The sequence below is a fragment of the Chlorocebus sabaeus genome, chromosome 21 (assembly GCF_047675955.1).
Source record: "Chlorocebus sabaeus isolate Y175 chromosome 21, mChlSab1.0.hap1, whole genome shotgun sequence".
Lineage (NCBI taxonomy): Eukaryota > Metazoa > Chordata > Mammalia > Primates > Cercopithecidae > Chlorocebus > Chlorocebus sabaeus.
The window spans coordinates 56,504,470-56,517,708 of record NC_132924.1 but is presented as its reverse complement, the minus strand read 5'-3'; the positions used below and the strand labels follow the sequence as shown (position 1 = coordinate 56,517,708).

The 13,239-nt window shown below is 39.3% G+C and overlaps 1 non-coding gene across 1 annotated transcript; it reads left to right on the top strand.

The window, feature by feature from the left end:
• The first annotated feature begins 5,735 nt into the window (after nt 1-5,735).
• On the top strand, nt 5,736-5,840 carry LOC119626367 (U6 spliceosomal RNA). The gene has a single exon (XR_005242537.1). It is a non-coding gene; the product is annotated as a U6 spliceosomal RNA (small nuclear RNA).
• Nucleotides 5,841-13,239: the final 7,399 nt, after the last annotated feature.

Here is a 13,239-nt window from a genome sequence, read left to right as displayed (position 1 = left end):
AGTAAAAATTAGAAGTGACAAGTTAACTAAATTTAAATTAAAATATTAAAATCAATATTCTTCAACATGATCTATATGTAGTGATCTTCAAAGAAACTTTTTGTTTATTGACTATCATAATAAGGACTACCATTTATTGATTCCCTACTATATGTCAGACACTAAGTTGGATGCTTTAAATGTGCTTTCTTTTTAAAAAATTTTTCTTGTTTTTTGAGACACAGTTTCACTCTGTCACCCAGGCTGGAGTGCAGTGGCACAATCTCACCTCACTGCAAACTCTGCCTCCCAGGTTCAAGCACATTTTGTGCCTTAGCCTCCTGAGTAGCTGGGATTACAGGTGCACACCACCACGCCCAATAAATAAAAAAAAATAAAAAAATAATTTTTTTATTTTTACTAGAGACGGGGTTTCACCATGTTGGCCAGGCTGGTTTCGAACTCCTGACCTCAAGTTATCTGCCAGCCTTGGTCTTCCAAAGTTCTGGAATTACAGCTGTAAACCACCATGCCCGGCCTAGATATGCCTTCTCATTTAATCTCTACAACATCCTTGAGGCTGGTATTGTTATTACCTCCTCATTATAGCTTAAGAAAAGTAAGGCATAAAGAGAATAGGTCACTTTCCCAACATCACTTAGCTTGTATGTGGCCAAGTCAGCATTCAGACTGCTCTCTTTCTGCTCTCTGAGTTGGAGCTCTCAGCCATTATGCTGGGATTCTCTCTTTAGGTTCTTTGGCAAGACCACCATAATAGCAGTCAGAAGACCTGGGTTATGATCCGAGCTCCAATAATACTATCTCCGTGACATTTTTACTCTTAGGTCCCAGTTTCCTCATATTCTCATCTCACCTACCCCCATGGCATTCATGTCTGACTCTGAAGTCTTTGCTGCTTTCCTTATCTGTCTTCCTGGACTTCAGACCCATAGTATTTAAGTATTTGCTTTATGGACATTTACACTTCGATGTGTCCAAATTAGACATCATCCCAACCAGCTCCTCACATATTGATCTGTTTCTCAATGAATGGTGCCACTAGCCACTTCGTTGCCCCAGGAGCATAGACTCCACCATCTATCTCTTCTCTCTACCTCCACCACTGTGCTAGTGCAAGCATGATCACCTCTCCTAAGAAATTCTGACACAGAGTCTCTAAACTGTTCTCCTCACCTCCAGCCTTACTTTCCTGCACACCGCTCTCCATCCTTCACCCAAAGTGAACCCTTAAAACCAAACCTCATCAGGCCACTCTTCTGCTCAGAATCTTTCAATAATTCTCCATTGTCCTTAGATATATTTCCAAGACCTTAACATTGCTTCCTGACTCCTGTCTACTACTTCATCCTCATCTTTGCCACTTTCCTCCCTGGAACCTCTGCTTTAAACATTCTGAACTCTTTCTGTTCCTTAAACAAACTTTTTGTCAATATCTTGCCTTGGTTTTTCTCAAATGTTTATCATTCCAACCTGGAGAACATCTTCCTCTCTAATGTCTAATGTCTACTCAATATTTGAGTCGGAAACCTTGTCTGGGCATCCCCACACTCTGTTGGCTGCCCTTGCCATGTGCTGTCATCATACCTCTGTGTTCCTTCCATTGCCTCATCACAGCATTTTTCATTCCTTACCGTTACTGCTTGTCATTAGGCACAGGTAGACTGTGAAGACTAAAATCAGGAACTTTGGCCTTGATTGCTATTGGTCAGGAGCTCTTAGACATTTTATAGATTTAATTTATATTTATTTACTTATTTATTTATTTATTGAGATGGAGTCTTGCTCCATTTCCAGGCAAGAGTGCAGTGGGCGATCTCTACTCACTGCAACTTCCGCCTCCCGGGTTCAAGTGATTCCCCTGCCTCAGCCTCCTGACTAGCTGGGACTACAGGTGCCTGCCACTACGCCTGGCTAATTTTTTGTATTTTTAGTAGAGTTGGGGTTTCACCGGGTTAGCCAGGATGGTCTCGATCTCCTGACCTCGTGATCCACCTGCCTCGGCCTCCCAAAGTGCTGGGATTACAGGCATGAGCCACCGCGCCCAGCTATACTTCATTTATTAAATGGAAATTATAATAACTGCCTTGCCTACATCTTTAAGAAAACATTTTTAAATCTATAAAACAATAAACAAATATTAGTTACTTTATTATAAACTTAGCTCTACTCCTAAATTTAAGGCAGGAGAAATAAAACTGAATTCGAGTGACTAGGATCTAGTTGCATTCGAATCACTTTGGAATATTTTTCTGATTATGTTAGGCCTGGGATAGGGCCAGGAAAGTTGTGTTATTGCAGAATTCTTCAGAGGACTTGGAAGCACAGACAAGTTTCGAGAGTGCTGCCTTAGAACATTTTTCCTGATCTGAAAGGTTATGGTCCTCATGAATCAGTGTGGAGAAAAATATGGGAGAAAAAAAATATGGGAATTTCCTTGGTCATAGTAACCCTACAGAGATAGATCCAGCATATGTTTCTAGAAGAGAGTCTACTGAAGCCCAATAATATAATGAAAATTGACCAATCCAGCAAGTAGGTCATATTTAACTTGTAAAAGTGAGAAACTAGTTACTAGGAAGCAAAGCTTTCGCAGAAAAACAGAAAACTAACTCATGAAAGAGAATGAATCGCCTATAGCCTTAAGAATAGAAAGACCCTAACACAAGGGTCAAAGAGTAAGGGGGAATGGATTATGTCCCAAAGGGGAAGGGGAACGGTGCAGAGGGTAAGGTAAAGAGACTGTGTAAAGTAACATTTCCTAAACTGAGTCCTATAGGACATCCTTTGAGTGAATGTTAAAAGGAGTGCCTTGAGAAAGTGTTACAATGTAAAATAAGTATACATACCACATTCCTTTTGTGCATTAATGTTATAGACTGAGATTTTTGCAATAGAGTTAAATCTTTCTAACGTTTTTAAAATTCACATTTCCTAAACTTATTTGTGAATGAATGAATTGTCTTACAACTGTTCTGAGAATAGAGCATTTAAACTAAACATTAAGGAACTTACTTGTAGTAAATAAAAAAATTGGGAATCTGCCCTACAAAAGCTTCCTTGAATCATCATCATCATCATCATCATCATTACAAAATATGATCCACAAAGACTGTAGACCTTGTAAGCAAACTCTCTTGCTTATCTAATTTTGCATTTTCAGCACCTAATACAGAACTGGACACAGAATACACGTGGAACTGAATTGCCTTCTGTCACATTTGAATGAATAATATAACGATGAAGTCTTTGAAGAAGAATTTAATTCTTTAGGCATATTCTCTTATTCGTCAAATATTTCCTTAAGAAGTTATGTATGCCATTTATATAATTGTCACTGGTTAGGGTTAACTGTTAAAGTGTATAGCAAATTGTTATGTGAACATGTTATATAAAAATAAAGTGGGCAGGTGCAGTGGTTCACGCCTGTAACCCTAGCACTTCAGGATGCCAAGAAGAGTGGATCACCTGAGGTCAGGAGTTCAAGACCAGACTGACCAACATGGTGAAACCCCGTCTCTACTAAAAATACAAAAATTAGCCAGCTGTGGTGGTGGATGCCTGTAATCCAAGCTACTTAGGAGAAGTGCTTGAACCTGGGAGGTGGAGGTTGCAGTGAGCCAAGATCACACCACTGCACTCCAGCCTGGGCGACAGAGTGAGACTTTGTCTCAAAAAATGTAAATAAATAAATAAATTAATTAATTGTATATACTAAAGAGATCTCATAGCCTTGGAGATTTATTATACCCAATTATTTATTTTCTTCCTATGAAAGTGCATGCTTACTTTCAATTATTAACTACCTGATATGTTATGGAAAAGCTGTAGGGTATCAGTCACAATTCAAATTATAAATAAAATGATATTTTAAAGTGCTTTGAAATATCCCTGACACATTTTATTCTCTGTTGCCATTAATTCTTCTACTTCCTCCCATTAACATCACCACCTACCTGTTCCAAACTACTATTGTCTTTCACCTGCACTATTGCATTAGACTAGGGGTCCTTAGCTCCTGGGCCTTGGATTGTTACTGGTCCGTGGCCTGCTGGAAACCAGGCCACACAGCAGAAGGTGAGCAGCCGGTGAGCATTACTGCCTGAGCTCTGCCTCCTGTCAGATCAGCAGTGGCATTAAATTCTCACAGGAGCAGAAACCCTATTGTGAACTGCACATGTGAGGGATCTAGGTTGAGTGCTCCTTATGAGAATCTAATGCCTGATGATCTGAGGCAGAATAGTTTTATCCCAAAACCATTTATCCCGGCCCGCCCGCCCCTGGCCCCAGTCCATGGAAAGATTGTCTTCCATGAAACCAGTCACTGGTGCCAAAAGGGTTGCGGACCGCTGCCTTAGACTCAAACCTGACCTCCATGCCAACTGTTTTCCATGTTTCCATTCTTAACTCAGTCTTATTCCATTCTCCATGCAGCTGCCAGGGTTGCCTTTCAAAACGTCAATTGGATCATGTCACTACACTGCTTAAAGTCCTCCAGTGGGTTCCCTTTGGGGACTCCTCAATATAACATATAGTGCCCTAATTCTCCGTTCTCATCTCCTGGCTGTCTCTCTTTTCTCCTTGTGATTCATCACAAGAACATTCTTTCTGTTTCCTGAAAATGCTTATCTATTTCCCACCATCAGGCCTTTTCATGAGTGTGTCCTCTAGCAGAAATGCATGCCTTTAGGTCTGGGACCTGCTGCTGCTTTCAGATCATTCTGGTCTTGATATTTCCTGATTTTCTTCTCAAAAGTGGCATCTTTCTCTCTTTCACTCCCACTCCCTGTCATTCTATTTTATTTTTTTCATGGGACATTTCACTATCAGAAATTATCTTGCTCATTTAAAGCTTTCCTTGTTTATGGCCAAGTGTGGTGGCTCACACCACATTTGGTAGTAATACCAGCACTTTGGGAGGATCCTTTTAACGCAAGAGTTTGAGACCAGCCTGGGCTACATAAAGACCCCATCTCTATTAAAAATAAAATATAAGTGAATATATAAATAAATAAATATTTCTTTGTTTATTATATCTCTTCCACGAAGCTCAGGAAGAGCATTTTCTCTCTGTTTACTAACAACTGAAACAGTGCCTGGCACGTAGCAAACTTTTAATCATTATTTATTGAAGCAATAAAGGAAAAAATTAATAGTCATCTAGAATGTTAAAGGAGCTGGGCATGGTAGCTCATGCCTGTAATCCCAGCACTTTGGGAGGTCGAGGCAGGTGTATCACTTGAGCTCAGGAGTTTGAGACCAGCCTGGGCAACATGGTGAAACGCTGTCTCTACTAAAAATAGAAAAATTACCTGGGTGTGGTGGTGTGCACCTGTGGTCCCAGCTACTTAGGGGGCGGAGGCGGGAGGATTACTTGAGTCCAGAAGGCGGAGGTTGCAGTGAGCCGAGATCGAACCACTACCCCCCAGCCTGGGCAACAGAGGGAGATCCTCTCTAGAGAAAAAAAAAAAAAAAAAAAAAAAAGAATGTTAAAGCAGCTCGTTTCTTCCTCCCACTAGGAAAATAAATGGCCAGAATTGGCTTTCTAATTTCTTAAGACCCCAGAGAAGGTTAAAACAGGACTATCAGCTGTCGAAAGGTTTAATTCTAACATTTGTTATTACATCCTCCTATAGCCCAATTATGCTTTTATTGTCCCTTTAAAAAAATGTGGTAAAATATACATAACATAAAAGTTTCCATTTTAGCCATTTCAGTGACATTAAATACATTCATATGTTCGCTTTGACGGCACATATACTAAAATTGGAACGATACAGAGAAGATTAGCATGGCCCCTGTGCAAGGATGACATGCAAATTCATGAAGTGTTCCGTATTCTTAAAGAAAAAAAAATACATCACAGTATTATGTAGCTATCACCACTATCCATTTCCAGAATTTTTTATCAGCCCAAACCGAAACTCTGTGTCCATTAAACAATAACTACCTATTCCTCCCACTCTCCAGCCTCTGCTAACTGCCATTCTATTGTTTGCTTCTTTGAATTTGCCTATTCTAGGTCCTTATGTAAGTGAAATCATATAATATTTTTCCTTTTAAGTCTAGCTTATTTCACTCAGCATAATATTTTCAAGGTTCATTCATGATGTAGATGTATCAGAATTTCCTTCGTTTTTAAGGATGAATAATATTTCCCCAGCACTTTGGGAGGCTGAGGCAAGAGGATTGTTTGGGCCCAGAAGTTTGAGACTAGCTTGGGCAACATACTGAGACCTGGGCTCCTTAAAAAAACAAAAAGAAGGAATAATATCTCATGGTATGGCTATACTACATTTTGGTTATCAATTCACCTGGTGATGAACACTAGGATTATTTCTACCTTTTGGTTTTTTGAATAATGCTGCTAGGAACATTGGTGTACAAGTGTCTGAGTCTCTGCTCTCAATTCTTCTGGGTATATTTATATATACATCTAGGAATGGTATTGCAGGATCATGTAGTAATTCTGTGTTCAAGTTTTTGAGGAACCGACCCATCTATTCTTACTGCCTTCTCACTTTTCTTCCAAAATGGTAGTCTTCTAATGCTACATAGAAAGAAAGTACAGCTTTTGAGATCTAGTTCCATTTGGGAATACCCTATGCCTTCTTGATTTCCTATCAGGGTGGCTCAATTTCCTAGTGCCTACCATTCTCAAATGAACCAAATCCCTTTATTTTCTTTTCTACTGAACATCTAAAATATTTGAAAACATAATTGGATAACAAACATAAAAAGCAACCCTGAACATTTAAACCAGCAGTTTCCCCATGGGAAAACTGATCTCTCATTGATTAGGATGATTGATGATTTATGGTTGGGTGTAGTCAGCCCAGCAGTTGCCATCAGACCCAAGGACCACTGGACTCATAGTATCAAGTGTTACCACACCCCTGGCACCTATGTATATATTAAATCAGAGGCTACTATTTGCTTTATTGCTTTTAAACCTAGAAATTCATTATGCTCCTAAAACGTGTCAGTGATTCTCAGGCACATGAGGCTTGATGTAGCCACATAGAGCTATATGAAGCCCCATTGTTTATGGATCACTTTCTTTTCCATTTTCTCCCTCTTGTGACTTTTTCCATCATTTTCTTCAGCATGAGAAAAATGTATTCAAAAGATTATAAACAGCAGTTGGTAATCAGTGCATAACAGCTCTCTGTATAATACAATCATTAGGTGTACATTAGACATTTGGCTTAATAGGCATACTGTCGCCGGAATAGAACTCTGTCAAAGTACCAATGCCTCCTGCCTTGAAAATGCACAGATCAATTTTGTATCCCCCTATGGATAAGGGAAAGCATAACAGCTGCACGGAATTACTCTGTGGCGAGGTTCAACTGATTTTGCTTATCAAATTCTGAAAAAGTCAGTATACATGTAAATGTATTAATATCAATTTCTATCACATGCCACTTAATAGTCCCTAATCTCCTCCTTATTGAAGCCATATTCTTGATTTTAAAGCTAAATTTGAGCATGATTTTAAATCATATCCATAGCTGGTACTAGAGCATTAGCAAAAGATGATTTATGATGTTGAGTATTGGCCATACCCTAATTAAAACCAAAATGTATTACTTATATAAAATTTCCAGAAACCACAAATCTATAAAGACAAAAGTAAATTAGTGGTTGCCTAGGGCTAGGGGTGAGAACAGGGAGTGACTGAAAATGGGTGTGAAGGATCACTTGGTGGTGAAGAAATGTTCTAAAATGGGATTTTGGTAAGGATTGTATGACTAAATTTACTGAAAGTCGTTGACTTGTATACTTGAAATGAGCTAATGTTATGCTATGTAAATGAAACCTCAATAAACCTTTTTTAAATTAAAAAAAAACCACTAAACAGCAGCAAACATCATTCCATTTGTATCTTTGTAATCTGTATAAATACATCCATAGAATAAATTCTGAGATATGGAATGGTGAACTTATTCAAATTTTTAATATAAACCACCAAATTATCTTTTAAAGTTAATTCACCAATATAGTCTCTTATCAACAGTGTTTCTGTCACTATACATTTCTCCACAATGTTGTCAATACTTTATAATATTTATCTTGTACGTTTTTGTTACTGTGGGAAAATGCCTGCTGTGGTTAATTTTTTTGTTACTGTACTGCACAGCAATTTTAAAAACATTTTTATTGTCTGTATTTCTCTGTGAATTACTTTATCCTTTATCCATTTTTAAAAATGGATTGTGGCCGGGCACGGTGACCCATGCCTGTAATCCCAGCACTTTGGGAGTCCGAGGTGGGTGGATCACCTGAGGTCAGGAGCTTGAGACCAGACTGACCAACATGGAGAAACCCGTCTCTACTAAAAAGACGTTAGCTGGGTGTGGTAACACATGCTGGTAATCCCAGCTACTCAGGAAGTTGAGGCAAGAGAATCGCTTGAACCTGGGAGGTGGAGGTTGTGGTGAGCCGAGATCACACCATTGCACTCCAGCCTGAGCAACAAGAGTTAAACTCCTTCAAAACAAACAAACAAACAAACAAACAAAGTGTTATTTTCTTGTTGAATTGTATATTCTTTATTCTGCATGTTAATTTTCCCTATTATGTATACTGCAAATGTAATTTTCCTCTTCCAATGTTTGAAAACCTATAGCTTAGGAACCAAATCTAACCCACTGTTTCTCATTTTTTTGTTTTTAACTTTTTATTATGAAATGGTTATAGACTCACATGAAGTTGCAAAGATAGTACAGAAAGGTGCCATGTACCCTTCACCCAGTTTTCCCCGGTGGCTACATTTCACATAATTATAGTACAATGTCAAAGCCTGGAAATTCATATGGGTACAGTATATGTTTGTGTCTATGCCATTTTATCACATGTGTAGATTCATGCAGGCTCCACCTCTATCAAGATGCAGAACTATTCCCTTATCACAAAATCTCCCGAAGCTACCTCTATATAGTCACAGCCATGCACTATATCCACTCATGCCTAACCCCTAACCACTCATCTGTTCTCCATCTCTCATTTCATCATTTTGAGAATGTTATGTAAATGGAATCTAACAGCACATGACCTTTGAGATTGGCTGTTTTGACTCAACTTAATGTCCTTGAGGTCTGTCCAAGTTGTTGCCTGTATCAAGAGTTTATTTCTTTTTATTGCTGAGTAGTATTCCATTGTACAGATGTACTCACCATCTTCTTCTAAATGACTTATAAGCTTAATGTTATTTTTACATTTTAAATGGTTGAAAAAAATTAAAAGAAGACTATTTTGTAATGTGAAAATCATATGAAAATCAAATTGTAATGATCATAAATAAAGTTTTATTGCAACCTAGCCATACCCATTTGCTTATGTATTCCATTGCTACTTTCATGATACAACGGCAGACGTCAGTAGTTGTGACAGTGACTGCTGTGGAGATGACAGTATGAAAGCAGAGCAATGGAGGGCCAATTCCTTAACTTTTTCTAGGCAGCCTTACCCACCTTAGCGGCCTCTCTGCTTGGTTTGCTGAACTTCTCCCCATAGTTCATGGACTTTCCACTTACTTGGAATATTATTATTATTATTACTAATTATTATTATTTTGGTAAGTGAGAGCTCTTGAGCTTTTAAAATTCTCTACCTTAAACAGTTTTCATCACAGCCTTGTTTCCCCTTCTGTAAAGGGTATGAGCCAGGAGCAGTAGCCCACACCTGTAATCTCAACATTTTGGGAGGTTGAGACAGGAGGATCGCTTGAGCCCAGGAGTTTGAGACCAACCTGGGAAACACAGGGAGACACCATCTCTACAAAAATTTTAAAATTAGCTAGGCACAGTGGCACACACTTATAGTCCTAGCTACTTCGGAGGCTGAGGTGTGAAGATCTTTTGAGCCCAGGAGGTTGAGGTTGCAGTGAACCATGATTGCGTTACTACACTTTAGCCTGGGCACCAGAGCAAGACCCTGAGAAGGACAGAAAGAAAGAGAGAAAGGGAGAGAGAAAGAGAGAAAGGGAGAGAGAAAGAGAGAAAGGGAGAGAGAAAAAGAAAGGAAAGGAGAAAGAAAGAAGAAAGAAAGAGAAAGAAAGAAAGAAAAAGGAAGGAAGGAAGGAAGGAAGGAAAGAAAGAAAGAAAGAAAGAAAGAAAGAAAGAAAGAAAGAAAGAAAGAAAGAAAGAAAGAAAGAGAGAAAGAAAGAAGAAGGAAGGGGAGGGGAGGGGAGGTGGGGAGGGGAAGGGGGAGGGGAAAAGAAGAGGGGAAGGAGGGAGGAAGGAAGGAAAAGAAAGAAAGGGAAAGAAGAGAAGAGAAAGAGAAAGAAAGAAAGAAAAAGAAAGAAAAAGAAAGAAAGAAAGAAAGAAAGAAAGAAAGAAAGAAAGAAAGAAAGAAAGAAAGAAAGAAAGAAAGAAAGAAAGAAAGAAAGAAAGAAAGAAAAGGGTACAGAACTTACTGTGGAAATGCACATATTGGCTTCATGCTGGCAGGAATAGCTCAGCCAAAGCCTAAAGCAACTATAGCACAGTATTACAGAGAGGCAGTGGAGTGTAGTGATGTCTGTAGAACTTAGAAAGGTTATTTAAGCTGTATGATTCTCAGCTTCCTAACTGTAAAATGGGAACATCATATCACCTACGTTCTGCAAGATCTGGGTCATTTTCTTTTCTTTCATGTAAATTAATTTCTGCTATGTAGCTGGACGTGCAGCTGCCCATAACAAAACCTCTATTTCTCAGAAAGATTTGGCCATGCAAACGGGCTGTGAGCAGAAGAGATGTTTGCAAGGGAAGGGACTGTGGGTGTGGGGAGTGCCATCTTGGACGGTGTGGCTGAAAGCAACATCTCATGAAGACTGAGCAATGGAACAGATAGTGTGTGGGTCCCTGGAGCAGGGCCGTCGTACTAGTCCTGGACGCTCCACTTCTGGACTCAGATTATAAAGACAGAAATGTATACCTTCTTTAACTCAATATTTGACTCTCCACTACATGAAGTTGGACCTTTCATCTAAACTGCACAGCCTTAAGGTTGCTCTGATAAATGTTTAAGAAGAAAAAAATAAAGAGCATATACAGAACAGACTTTGTATAGCCTACCTTTCTGACTTCATTCCTCCTTTTTGTATTTACTACAGAGTAAAGCAAACAGCTAGACACAAAGAAGGCATTCAATAAATAGTTATGATGAATTGAACTGAATTTAGTAGGCTGAGATAGGACAGATTCCTGTCTTCACACACTCACTTGGCAAAATGTGTACTATGGTTTATATTTCTACATGAGGGAGGCTGACATTTATTCACACGCTTCTGTTAGAAGATCCCCACTGTTAAACAGCCTGAATTCTTTTAAGGGTTTGAAGTTGGTTTCTGTTGCCTTATGAGAGCCCAGGAATTATATCCAGCCTACTGTGCCTACCGAGATTCCATGTGGGTCTCAGCAGGCACCAGAAGGCTGACTCAGTAGTCACTGTGATCTCCCAGGCAGGACATGCTGCGGTTAACAGCAGTCCCAGCTACCATCCATCAGAAATCATATGAGTCCTCTCAGGGGTCTGTCCTTTGAAGCATGACTCCATTGACTACTCTCCTAGAATTTCCCACCTCTCTAAAAGGAACATGACCCTATTGTAGATTCCTGAAGAGCTGCCATATTTGGAGAGAGACACCATATTTGCTGAGACCCTTCACTCAGGGGGAAGGATTCTTTGTACCATGAGAAGGTTGGATTCTCTGAAAGACTCCAGCATGGGAGCACATTACAGATGACAAACCCCATTCAATAGCTCCAATTTCAGGACTGGGGCTGCTACCTGATTTTATTTTTTTTTATCCTTGGGAAACAAAGGAGAGGAGATACATCTGTTTCCACATTGTAACAACGTGCCATTTAAACTCCCGAAAAATCAGTGGACTTGATCATTCTTAATTATTCCTCCCATCAGCTAGTGAGTATTCAAAATATGAGATTAAGTCATTTATGTGTGTCAAGTTACATGGGAGAGAAATAAGAAAAAGCAATTTGATGTGTTAATAAGGATAAAATCTGGCATATGTGTATAACTTCACAATTTAACCAGTAAGAAATAGGATTACTGCCTTTCCCATCTGCTTGGCAGTGAGGTGTTGAAAAGAAAACAGCAAATGCCATATTGACAAAGATTCAGTTGTAGAAAATGAACAATGAGAGATGTTAGGCTAATGTAAAGTGTTTTTTTAAAAAAGAACATAGGCAAACAAAATTGTCCTAACAAATGTAGCTGATCCATTTTGACCACAAAGAAAGAATCATTTTGTTCTTATATTTCTGTCTTTTTAAGATGCCCTCAAAGCCACATTTGCGTTTTTAGTTGGAGAGGCTCCTAGCTAACCTCCAAAACCCTTTTTCTGGATGAGGTCCATCCTTTGAAGGAAAATAGGCAAAGGGAAACCTTAGCTGACAGAATCTGGTTTGGCACATCATTTCAACACTAAGCAGAAATTATGAATTTGAGAATGGGGAAAGGAGTGGGAATGTGGGAAGTGAGGCTCTTCAAAATAAGATAACTCAGCTTCAGTGGTTCCTGGTGAGGGAAAGTTGGGAAACCATTTAGTTTCATAAAAATTGCGTCTGCATATTGAGGAATGAATCAGACTTTATGTTATCATTTATTGAGCTATTACTTTGTGCCAGGGCATTACATTAAACTCTCTTGTCTACATTTTATTATTGAATTACCACAATCTTGTGGCATGGATCTCATTATCCCCATTTTATTTATTTATATTCATTTTTGAGATGAAGTCTCGCTGTGTCACCCAGGCTGGAGTGCAGTGGTGTGATGGCTCACGGCAACCTCTGCTTCCTGGGTTCAAGTGATTCTCCTGCCTCAGCCTCCCAAGTAACTGGGATTACAGGTGCATACCACCCTGCCTGGCTAATTTCTGTATTTTTGGTAGAGATGGGGTTTTGGCATGTTAGCCAAGCTGGTCTTGAACTCCTGACCTCAGGTGATCCACCCGCCTTGGCCTCCCAAAGTGTTGGAATTACAGACATGAGCCAATGTGCCTGGCCCCCATTTTACTGATTAGGAAATAAGGTCTGTGGGAATTAAGTCACTAGCCCAGGTTACACTGGGGCAAAGTAGTGGCAGAGTCAGGATTCTCAACTTTGAGGCTCCTGAGTTCAAGGCTATTGCTCTTAACCACTGAGCCCACAGTGCCTTCCTTCTATAACACTGACTACCAAAACATTGCTATTCAATTAGCACTTTAATTTCTCAAAAACAATCTTACAT